This window comes from Triticum urartu, chromosome 2A (assembly GCF_056163025.1).
Source record: "Triticum urartu cultivar PI428250 chromosome 2A, HENAU_Tu73, whole genome shotgun sequence".
Classification (NCBI taxonomy): Eukaryota; Viridiplantae; Streptophyta; class Magnoliopsida; order Poales; family Poaceae; genus Triticum; species Triticum urartu.
Genome location: NC_141874.1, coordinates 465,384,559 through 465,394,917, shown reverse-complemented (window position 1 = coordinate 465,394,917; position 10,359 = coordinate 465,384,559). Strand labels below are relative to the sequence as shown.

Below are 10,359 nucleotides of genomic sequence, written 5' to 3'. Positions count from 1 at the left end.
TGGTTGTCGTTTGTTGACCGCGTTGATGATGCCGCACCGCCCGAGAGCACGAAGGTGGTGAACGACAGCGCGACCTAGGAAGGGAATGACCCGGAGCTGGGGAATACGCAGCAGTGGATGCCCACACGGAGAGGAGTACGAGGGTTGACTGCTTCGGCTGCGGTTTGAGGCTGCCGTCTCCGGAGAATAACAGGGGGTGTGGGTGAGTAGAGGGAAGGCCTGGCCAGTAGTAGTATGGTCAGGCGGTGAGGCCTGCGCGGCAGCACAGCCGGCCAGGGGAGGCTGGAGCAGGCGTGATTTATATCCTACTCATGCTTGCATTCAATGACGGTTAATCTCAATCCATGTTTATGACTATTGTCGCTCTATAGTTGGTCGCTTCCTAGTATTTTTCTAGCCTTCACTTGTACTAAGCGGGAATACTGCTTGTGCATCCACTTCCATAAACCCCAAAGTTGTTCCATGTGAGTCCACCATACCTTCCTACATGCGGTATTTACCTGGCATTCCAAGTAAATTTGCATGTGCCAAACTCTAAACCTTCAAATGATAATCTGTTTTGTATGCTCAAATCACTCATGTACCAACTAGGGCTATTAGTATCTTCCATGCTAGGTGGGTTATTCTCATGATGAGTGGACTCCACTCATCATTCACAAGAAAATGGCGGGTAACTGGGATGCCCAGTCCCATCCTAAAATCAAATCAAAATAATTGCAAACAAAACTCCCCCAGGACTGTTGTTAGTTGGACGGTACCCGTTGTTTCGGACCAGCCGTGGAGTTTGCTTGTTGGTGGTGGGGGAGTATAAACTTTACCATTCTGTTTGGGAACTGCCTATAATGTATGTAGCATGGAAGATACTGAGATCTCTTGGTTGTTATGTTGACAATGAAAGCATACCGCTCAAAAAATTATTTATCTCTATTTCAAAAACTCGAGCTCCAGCACCTCTGCAAATCCCTGCTTCCCTCTACGAAGGGCCTATCTATTTACTTTTATTGCTGAGTCGTCATCCTCTTGTAAAAAGCACTAGTTAGAGAGCAGCACCGTCATTTGTATGCATTGTCATTAATTTATATTGAGTATGACTGTGACTGGATCTCTTTTACCATGAATTACAATGTCTAGTCAGTCCTTGATCTTCAGGGATGCTCTGCATTTATGTTTTGTGGTCTCAGAAAGGGCTAGCGAGATACCATCTTGTTATATTATATCATGATTGTTTTGAGAAAGTGTTGTCATCCGAGATTTATTATTATTACTCGCTAGTTGATTATGCCATTGATATGAGTAATTGTGAGACCTAAACTTTATTGTGAATATGGTTAGTTCTTTCCTGAAAGCTTGAATGATGGCTTTACATATTTGCAACAACAATACCAAACAGAGTTTGTAAAAGTATTTCTTTATCACTTTCAGTTTGTCAACTGAATTGCTTGAGGACAAGCAATGGGTTAAGTTTGGGGGAGTTGATACATCTCCGTCGTATCTACTTTTCCAAACTCTTTTGCCCTTATTTTGGACTCTAATTTGCATGATTTGAATGGAACTAACCCGGACTGACGTTGTTTTCAGCAGAATTGCCATGGTGTTATTTTTGTGCAGAAATAAAAGTTCTCGGAATGACCTGAAACTTCACGCAGATGATTTTTGTAATTAATAAAAAATATTGACGAAAGAATCAAGAGAAGGGGCCCACACCCTGGCCACAAGGGTTGGGGTGCGCCCTCCATCCTTGTGGGCCCCCTGGACCTCCACCGACCTCAACTCCAACTCCATATATTCACGTTCGGGGAGAAAAAAATTAGAGAGAAGGATTCATGGCGTTTTACGATACGGAGACGCCACCAAGCCCTGTTCTTCCTCGGGAGGGCAGATCTGGAGTCAGTTTTGGGGTTCGGAGAGGGGAAATCGTCGCCATCGTCATCATCAACCATCCTCCATCACCAATTTCATGATGCTCACCGCCGTACGTGAGTAATTCCATCATAGGCTTGCTGGACCATGATGGGTTGGATGAGATTTACCATGTAATCGAGTTAGTTTTGTTAGGGTTTGATCCCTAGTGTCCACTATGTTCTAAGATTGATGTTGCTATGACTTTGCTATGCCTAATGCTTGTCACTAGGGCCCGAGTGCCATGATTTCAGATCTGAACCTATTATGTTTTCATGAATATATTTGTGTTCTTGATCCTATCTTGCAAGTTATAGTCACGTACTACGTGTTGTGATCCGGCAACCCCGGAGTGACAATAGTCAGTACACTTCCCGGTGTTGACCGTAGTTTGAGGAGTTGATGTATTCACTAAGTGCTAATGCTTTGGTCTGGTACTATATTAAAAGGAGGCCTTAATATCCCTTAGTTTCCAATAGGACCCCGCTACCACTGGGGGGGTAGGACAAAAGATGTCATGCAAGTTCTTTTCCATAAGCACGTATGACTATTCGAAATACATGCCTACATTATTATATTGATGAGTTTGAGCTAGTTCTGTGTCACCCTATGTTATAACCGTTGCGTGATTAATGCCATCCAACATAATTATCCATCATTGATCCACTGCCTACGAGCTTGTTTCATATTGATCTTTGTTAAGTTACTTTTCCGTTGCCACTGTTACAATTGCTACAAAACTACTACTGTTACTTTTTCCACCATTACCGCTACTTCCATAGTACTTTGCTACTAAATACTTTGTTGCGGATATTAAGTCTTTCAGGTGTGGTTGAATTGACAACTTAGCTGCTAATACTTGAGAATATTCTTTGGCTCCCCTTGTGTCGAATCAATAAATTTGGGTTGAATACTCTACCCTTGAAAACTGTTGTGATCCCCTATACGTGGGTTATCAACCACCACACAGGCAAGGCACCTGGCGCGCCCTGGTGGGTTGTGCTCACCTCCTTCACCTTTCGGTCCTCCCACGAAGCTTCTAGTGCCTCCTTTGTTCCAAAAAAATCGTCAAAAAGTTTCGTTGCATTTGGAGAACATTTATTTCTGCACAAAAAACAACACCACGGCAGTTCTGCTGAAAACAGCATTAGTCCGGGTTAGTTCCATTCAAATCATACCGAAACCATATAAAATTGTTTTAAACATAGCATGAATACTTCATAAATTATAGATACGTTGGAGACGTATCAGATAGTAAGATTCTTGTTGACCAATCTGATTGGCATGGTGAATACAAAAAACTCAATTCCTTTTTTTAGCAAATAGGAATCTCCCATCATGTTTCTTGTCCACATGCTCATCAACAGAATGGTTTCACAGAAAGCATAGGCATAAGTTCAAGTAGGCATGACTTTACTTGCTGCTACCTCTATGTCACTCAAATTTTGGGATAAAGCCTTTCTTACACTGTTCATCTTATCAACATCTTGCCTAGTCATGTCATCAACAATGAAACTTGTTGGGACCGAGAGTATATCAACCAGAGGGGGTGAATGGGAGATTCAAAAATTCTTTTGAATGTTTTAAATTGATCCCAAACACAGCGGTGGAAATATGATTCGGTAGATAAAAACTTAAACAAGCACTTTATCTAGGAACGTATCTATCGAGGAAAGAGGCAATGATGGTACCACCATAAGATATCACAGGTTTGACAATGATGATGGAAATGCAATATGCTAACAGATGCGGCAACATGAGAGAAACAAAGGATAAGATCTATGATACATAACCACGAGAAAGAACTATGACAGGGTAAATGAAAACAACACAGGGAGACAAGCGAGATTGAATAAGTACCACTACAAGAAATATGTCAACTTGCGACCATCACTATTGGTCACTAAAAGGTCATTGTTTTTCATTTGTGACCTTTTTGTGACAAAAACAGATGGTCAAAAGCTGACGGTCGTAAACTGAAACTAACACCTTCTCTGTGAGACATGGAAACTGAAATTAACGACCTTCTCTGTGAGAAGGTCATGGAATTCCACGACCAAAACAAAAGGTCATTGATTCTATGACCTTCTGTTTTGGTCGCTAGCTGTCTGCCCAGGCCACGTCAGATCCGACGTGGCAATCTGACATGGCAAAATTGCGACCAATTGAAAAGGTCGTTGATAAGATTCAGCCCGGTCCGATTAGGTGTCTATATGGGCTGAGCCCATTAATTCAGCCCATTTAGTATGTTTTCCTGGTAATTTCTGCGTGGGCCATACTTCCATATTAGGGGGCCTCGGCCTTTTTGATTTTTATTATTTTCTGAGGCTTTTTTTGTTTCACTTTTTAAACAGACCAATGCTTGTTGGGATGTGGCCTTTTTCAGCCCAATTAGTTGTCCAGTATTAGATCTCGAATTTTGAAATAAATGTTTCGACAAAATAGTTTGGGCACAAGACCTCTTTAATCCAGTTACACACACGCATCTGACATTGTTTCATATTCAAATCAGGAAAACTCAATGTCGAATTCAAATCATCCATCATATCACATCACATAACACATCTCCCAGGTTTAGATAACATAACAAAATCATCTCAGGAATACATTTCCTTACACATGAATTATGGCACATCTGCTACTAGCACCACCGCGTCGGAGATGGTGCTACACGTGAGCAAGAGCAAAGCACCTACTGCGTCAATTTCAAAATAGAACAACAACAAAAAATTAGGAAGGGTTGCAAACTCATTCATTCTCTGTGTAGTTTTATTCGATTGACAGACAGCAGCAGGATGAGGGTAGCATCTCGATTTCAACAGCAACAGTAGTGGTAGGAATGTAGGATTGCGCTGGACAGATAAATGAACAGGAGGGAGCAGGGAGTGACCTTGTGCGTGGGGTGGTGGTTGTAGGGCTGGACGTCGAGCTCGTGGGGCTTCTGGCTAGGAAGTACCAGCAGGCTCTAGAAGCTTCCATCACACGGAATTTCCGCGACAACGGTAGTGCAGTTTGTCTCCCGGGCAGTTTGGCTCGCAGGATTGATCCATCAGGAAACACAAGCTTCCTCAGCAGATCGAAGTCATGGTTTTCAGGTTTGTCACTGCCATAATCACACGCAGAGTTAGCATCAAAGATTTCTTTCAGTTTCAGCACATGAAAAGAAAACTGAAAGTTGTCTAAAGATATACACGTGTGGAAAAGCTAAAAGTTCTCCACTGCCTGTAATGTTCGTTACCTCACGTATATAGCGCAACCACCGATTGCCCACGCTGCGGCGTGGTATTCCGCCATCGGGTGAACGCTCTGTCAACACGACAATGAGCAGTGGCAGACACGAGTGAAGCTACCAAGACAATATAAAATTTATATAATTAGTACCACTGCTCGATGTTTGCAATATTTCAGAAAAGAACAATGAGTTTTCAGTAAAGAGGAACATGTTTAAATTTAGGGGCACTTCTATTTTTCTTGTCATAAGAAGTGGCTAGAGCCTTCTCTGTTTGGTAAAGGTGCCGATGGTATGCACGTCTGTATTTACAAGAACAACAGCTGGGCTTTTTGTATGAGTAAGGAAAGGATAGATGATTTTTTTAAGATCCACAAACCCAGGCACAACAAGTTTTTACCAGACTGTCAACATATATACAGTATTGCAGTTATGTTTACAATCAGGTAGACACACTTGGCATATGCACAACAAATAGAATCTGCCAACATGTGATAAGAACAAAGAACCTACCTATTGGATTTGATTAAATTTCTCTCTCTGCTCATCCTCAAGCGCAACTCCACCGAGAACAACATCCTTTATTTGGCCTGGCAAGGAAATGAAAAAGCACCATTAGGAACGGAAAATGCATATGAGACAGCTATCTATCAAGCACTTGACTGAAACAACAAGAAATCATCAGCCTCTACCTCTAGTCTGGTACCAAATCCCCACAAAATCATGCGGGCCAAAGTCACAAGCACAAAAGCAGGTTACAGCCAGGATCTATGATAATTTTCTACTATGCACTAGTATTGCTGGATAACTTGTCTAGCAAGACAAAATACACAGGATAAACTCGTCGGGCGTACAAGGCAGGCTTGCTGCAACCACAAAATCACAAGCCCTCTAAAACCTGGTGCCCATGTTCCTATTATTGTTTGTTCATTCATTCATCACCCTAGCGTAGCGGATTCTATATAACTAGATGATTTGTGTGGCTTGGTGACAACAGCAATCTAAGAAAGTAATCTAGCAACATCTGATCTGAGATAATCATCCATCCATGCTTGTGATTATGTAGGAACAGTAGTAGTAACCGGCACGACGACGCAGTGAAAGGAAACAGTAACTTGTGATTAACAATATAGTACATGATCAACATAGTTAACTGAAGCATTGCTGTCTGAATCCACACAGTTCACTGAATATCTTGGACACTGCATCTTCAGGTCTGACAAGGCAGGGAGAGGGACGGGGTTACCTACAGCTGCAGGCAGGAAGATGGGTGGGAGTTGGGCGAGGTCCATGGTGACCTTCCATGCTTCCTCCCTCCCTCCTCGAGTGGTTCTCCAATCCAACACATACATATATATACAGAATTCAGCATGAATCATTGGTCTTGGTTGTATATGAGACTAGTTGGGCTGTGTATTCTAAGCTCCAAGCAAGTTACAGAAGAAACTGAAGATGAACCGTATATAATATACTAAAAATCAAATAGAAACCCAAAAATTAAATAAAAGTAGAGCATGAAGGATTACAACAGGTTCAATTCAATCAATTCCTAAGCATTGAATCAGTAGCATAAGCATGCAGCAACAACATAAGCATTTAATCAACGGCAGCGTGAGCATAGGCATTAAATCAGCAGCAGCAACTAATCGAAACCAAAAGGTTCCAGATCATGTACGTTGGTCCTATACTTCTATCTTCAATAGAATGTTGCAATCAAACATTCTGGAATCTGGATACACACGGACATCAAGCAAACTGTGCATGTAGGACGATTCATCAGCTAAAAAAAGAGAGGCATTTTGGGTGATTACCAAATATAGCCTTCTAAAGCATGGTTATATGGTTTGAAACTCTGAATCAAGTGGCCAACAAGTGGCTGCTAGGTGAGTATCGATGACTCAGCCACGATTACTGACTGCCTCGCCATAGATGTATACTACGTAAAATGCGTAGCGCATGTCCATCCTAGTGGATGAAGACGCGTAGTGTGAGGGAGTGTGGGCGCCAGACGGAGACGGTCAAGTATATACTAACTCAACAATTCAGTCAAAGTCACATGGATTATCAATCTATATATGAAACCTTCGCATTAATAGGATGCATGCACTATACCAGTGTTGTGTTGCGTTGCAGGGTTCAGACCTGGGATGGTCAAGACTCAAAGTACCCGCAAAATAAAATAAAATGTTTGAGTTCATTTGCACGTGGCACTGTCCATTTCATAAGAGTAATCGGTACCACGAGTAACCCATTGGCCGCACTAGATAATATCAAGGATTCATGGTCGAATCATGCTAATAAGGCCACACTGACATGAACTAACTGAAATTTGAATTCTCTGGGAACGATGGTATCTGGACTAAGGTTGCATTGACACAAACCAATTGTAATAAGTACACGCAAATGAAACTGGAACTCAAAGATTCAGCGGAGGCTAAATGCATATAGAAAAACTTCGATTTGGATCTGGAGGCAGAGAGGGGAATATCACCCCGTTCTCTAGGCGGGGAAGAGGAAGCAGCCACTGGCCCACGCGCTGGGGGAGAGGAGGAAGGTGCTCCTCCACCTCCTCTGGCCACTAGGATGGCTCGCCGGGGGCGGCTACTTTGGGAGGAGGACGCGAATCCGCGTGAGGACGTCGCCTTCGCTGGTGGGGACGTACGGGGCCGGAAAAGATTCACTGGTGGGGGGCTATGGCCGGCGTGTAGCTTGGGTGGATCCTCCTCAAGGAGCTTGGCCTTGGCGCGGCGGATCTCGGCTTTGAGCACGCGCCGTCGATGCTGGGAGAGGCGGCCGCCCAAGCAAATCAATGAGAAGGGTTCAGAGGTCGTCGTCGTGCGAGGCAAATCGCCAGTAAAACGACTCAGCTGCGGGAGGAGACGGACCTGATTTGGCCGGCGGGGACCGCTGCGTGTCCTCGCCATCGAGGATCTGGCCGCCGTCTCGCTCGCACGGCCCGGATCCGCCCGCCGCGTCGTGGTCGGAGTGGAGAAGATGGTGAGGTCGGCGGCGGAGCCGAAGGGGCCAGAGACGGAGGCTGGCCGCGCCGGGGACGCCATGAGATGCTCTGCGATACGCGGGCGAGGAGCGAGGAGATGAGGAGCAGGCACGCGGGCGCGAACGGCGGGAGCAGGTGGTCATCCACGAAAGCGAGGAGGAGCGGCTTGAGGTGGGAGGGGAGGGGAGGTCGCGGCGGGATCGGCCGCCGTAGGTGGCGGCGGCGGTCCAATGGAGGGAGAGGAGAGAGGGGTTAGGGTGGCAGAATTGATAAATCTGACCTATGGACAAAACTATTTCACAAACTGAACTCTGTTTGAAAAAAATTCACCCAACTAACCTTTTTATGTAGCGCCCGACATCTAGGCGTCACACTATACTGTGCAACGCCTAGCTCTGAGACGCTACACGCATATCCAGCGTCGCATCCTAGACTACCTGAAAAATGCTAAGTTAATGTGCAACGCCTGAGAGTTAGGCGCCACACTGTACAGTGTAGCGCCTAGCGTGTAGGCGTTGCACTAGTGACTTCACCCAACGTCACGGTGTGGACATAATCTACAGGGCAAGCCCATGCATGCATGACACGGTGTGGACCCGGCCCAAATATTTTCTCCACTTACCATGTTCATATATACTACCTATACTAGTATACTTATACCACTTTTTCTCCTGCATGGATGCATGCATGCATGAAGGCACATGTCCATCCAGACATGCTGCGCGTCGTACCTCTGCCTGCAGGCTCTTTTGTCTGCTTGTTTCTTTGCCCTCTCCTGTGTGTTAAATTAACTTTGTGCATGGGTTTGCATATCGCATCATGTGCAACGCCTACACACTAGGCGCTACACTGTATAGTGTAGCGCCTAACTCTCAGGCGTTGCACACTGACTTAGCATTTTTCAGACATTCTGAGGTGCGGCTCTGGCTAGGTGTGTAGTGCCTGAGAGCTAGACGTTGCACCGTGTAATGTGACGCCTATATGTCGGGCGCTATACAAAAGGGTCAGTCGGGTGAAATTTTTTCGAACACAGTTTAATTTGTGAAATAGTTTCGTTCATAGGTTAGATTTGTCATTTTTGCCGGTTAGGGTTTGGGTTGCGGATCATGGGGGGAGGAGTGGTGTGCGGGGGGAGAGGGGGAGAGGGGGGAGGAGTGCTGTGCGGTGGGTGAGTGGTGGCCTTCGGCCACTGACAGGTGGGCCCGCGAGGAATTAGGCCCACGTGTCAGTGTCCTCAACGACATGTGGTGTAGGTGAGGGGAGCTGCTTTCGGGTGGGTGTGGGTGGGGAGAGGATGAAGGGTGTGAGCCGTTGGATCTAGCAGTATCCGACGGTCTCTAATGCTTGATCCGCGTGACATGCCCATAGACCAATCAGAACGAAGTGCAGGCTTTGATGACGTTATGACCATCTAAAATGGTCGCAATCAATTTTCCATTTTCCGAGTGCCCGAAATGAGTTCTTTTGTGAATGACCTACCATATATTTGTTGCAAAATTGGACCAAATCAATTTTTCTAAAATACTAGGCCATATTTAATGCACAATTGACAAAATGGTTGGGTGTCAAAAGTTTTTATCCACCTCTGGTGAAAAAGACAAATTCCCGCCAATTCAGTAGGAACCGGGTCAAATTTGAACTGCAGCTGCCTCATAGTTTGCTCTTTATTTTTTCCAAAAATCATTTCTAGGTACATAAGTATCTATTTAATCAGAGAAACATCAAAAAATTTCCAAAATTCAACCACTAGCTAGGAACGGTCAAGCCCGCCGTTTTGACCGCATTTTGAAACGGGCATAAAAAATTCAAAAAAAAATCAAAAAAATGGAAAACCTTCGCATTGTGTCATTATATGTGACCAACTTTCCAGAAAAAATAATAAACTTGTAATAGGACAATTACTTTTAAAAAGTGTTCTCAGAAATGAGCTATCATGCGTGAAGATTCATGACTTTCAAGCCAAATGATCAATCTTATGGCCACATTCATGGCATAGTATGTTGAAATGATCTCATATTGTGCACAAGGGTGCATATTTGAATTACAAACAATATTGCCTAAGGGAGTTTTCATTTTGTTTGCACGGAAAATTCATTTTCCATTTTCCGAGTGCCCGAAATGAGTTCTTTTGTGAAGGACCTACCATATTTGTTGCAAAGTTGGACCAAATCAATTTTCTAAAATACTAGGCCATATTTAATGCACAATTGAAAAATGGTTGGGTGTCAAAAGT

The 10,359-nt window shown here is 44.3% G+C and overlaps 1 long non-coding RNA gene across 3 annotated transcripts; it reads right to left on the bottom strand.

Annotated features, from left to right (window-relative positions):
• Positions 1 to 4,384: 4,384 nt before the first annotated feature.
• Positions 4,385 to 8,402, bottom strand: LOC125537723 (uncharacterized). Of its 3 annotated transcripts, none has more exons than XR_015616727.1 (6): positions 8,014 to 8,402; positions 6,379 to 7,908; positions 5,642 to 5,718; positions 5,138 to 5,245; positions 4,790 to 5,002; positions 4,385 to 4,594 (listed from the first exon to the last, which is right to left on the bottom strand). It is a non-coding gene; the product is annotated as an uncharacterized LOC125537723 (long non-coding RNA). The 3 variants fall into 3 exon arrangements; XR_007296071.2 differs by having other exon boundaries at positions 4,385 to 4,591; positions 6,375 to 7,908; positions 8,014 to 8,401; XR_007296070.1 differs by having other exon boundaries at positions 4,424 to 4,594; positions 6,375 to 7,908; positions 8,014 to 8,401.
• Between the last annotated feature and the right edge of the window lie 1,957 nt (positions 8,403 to 10,359).